We start from the raw sequence: 2,123 nt of genomic DNA on the forward strand, positions 1-2,123 counted from the left end.
GCCTATGGATGCAAACTTCATAGAAAACGATGTTAAGCCTTGAAAGTGGGTAAAATATGCCTTTGACTGAAGTCATTTATTCTGTTGATACACTTCAACAACATATATACTTTAAACCTGCTCAGATAGAGTGAAATTTAGCAAAAGGATATCTCCCTCCCGCCCCCAATCTAACATGCCATTTTAAAAACAGCACAAAGGAACAAGGAAACTAAATATTATTTTGAGTCATCATTACTTAACGAAACACAAACATCCAAAAAGAAACGATTGTTGTTCCACCAGAAGATTAGAAGTTAAATTATTTCCACACAATAGGAATTTCACCTCGTGTCACTGGGGATGTAGTAGGAGTTGCATTATTTGTCAAACCAAATAGAGATGCGTGGGCTGCCTTTGCTGAAATACAAAAGAATTGAACCTTATCTGAAGGCGTTTTCCAAGTGCCCCCTCCCACAGAAGCGGGTGTGAGTTGTCTGCCCCAGCTAAAGCCAGTTAATATTTACAAAATGGTTATAAATCCTTGAAGACGTTTTTGCCCGTTTTGTACAAAGAAACAGGAGTAAACAAGGTGTTTATACTTATGTTCCATTAATGAAACTTTATTACTTTACATCCAGGGGAATGTTTGTTTTCTTGAGAATTGAACTACCCACTACTACAAAGGAAAAATTCATGACAGCATTTCCTAGAGAAAAAGCTTAGGTGTGCAACCAAATAATCAAGGTGTTTTTTTTTTTTTTTTTCTGCACCGTAGCTTTTTCATAGCTCAATTCTTTTTATGACTTCTCTTGTATCTTTTTTTTTTTTTTTGATTGTCAGTTTTCTTTTAAAGTTTTTTTTTTTCTTTATTATGACTGAATGCAGAAAAGTAAGCTCTGGCATCCCCAATGTGAAGATTGTCAGTTTTCTTTTAAAGTTTTTTTTTTTTCTTTATTATGACTGAATGCAGAAAAGTAAGCTCTGGCATCCCCAATGTGAAAGTTGATTGTGTCTAGAAAGAGGGCTGTAGAAACAGCAAAGCAGGCCCTGCTTTCACAATGCCCTCTCCAAATTATCTCACCCAGAACATTCCTAGATTTGCATCCTCAGATCCCCCCCCCCGTTTAGATAACTGGAATGTAATCAGGTATCCCCAGAACCAATTTGTGCGCAAGATTCCAAATAAATAAAATAATTTTTTTCCAAAGGTTCAGTCTATTTCCGGGCCTTCCATGGTGATTTTGCGAAAGATAAATGCAGAGTGATCTGCTTGCAAGTGTGCGTGATTAACACAGATACACTTCCGACTGAGAAATTTTTTTATTCTAAATATTTGTTCAAATAGTACCAGACAATTTGAAATCAATAAACTGTGTGGAGTGGCGAGGGCTGCGGCCGTTGAGAAATGACTAAAGTGTGTCGTGCCACGCCACCGGGCTGCCTGACCCTACCCATGAAGGACAATTTGCGGTCTTAATCCTTAACATCAACTACAAACACCAGCCACGGTTACAACTGTTCAAAACTACTCTCTCAACTAGTTCAGGCCAAGGGGACTAAAGAGGTGAAATGTGGCCCCCACGGCCTGGGAGCGCGTTCCTAAGCTCGGCTGGAGAATTCTACAAATATACATATAAATACATTAAGACGAGGATAAATAATCAGGGAAACGAAATGACTCGCTTCAAATAATAAATACAGATCGTTTAGTCCAATGCAATCCTTACGGGGCAGGAAGGAGCATATAAATTAAGGTCTCGGAAACTAAGCTAGACGCGGGCCAGGCCCGGGACTCTCCAGGCTCCCGTCCCTCTGCAGGGCGCGCCGCCGATGGGTCTCGGACTTACCTTCGGGACATCATTACCAGATTATCTGAGTCCCTCGTCCGCAGTACAGGGCACTGTCAGGCTTACAGGGGAGGATCCTTGCTGCTGATTTATGGCGAGTCACCCAAAGGAGGACGCGCCTGGAGGGGAGGCCGGGTCGCCTGCGCCTCCGCCGCTGAAGGCCCGAGACCCTGAAGACAGCAGCCCGGCCAGAGCGGGGGAGGGGGTCCCCGGGCTGCCCCGCAGGCCCCGCCCGCCACCCCCACCACCAAAGCAAGAGAGGAAATTGCGCCGCGAGTTCGGGCCGGCGGCGGC

This window comes from Galeopterus variegatus, unplaced genomic scaffold (assembly GCF_000696425.1).
Source record: "Galeopterus variegatus unplaced genomic scaffold, G_variegatus-3.0.2 Scaffold53, whole genome shotgun sequence".
In the NCBI taxonomy this organism is placed as follows: Eukaryota; Metazoa; Chordata; class Mammalia; order Dermoptera; family Cynocephalidae; genus Galeopterus; species Galeopterus variegatus.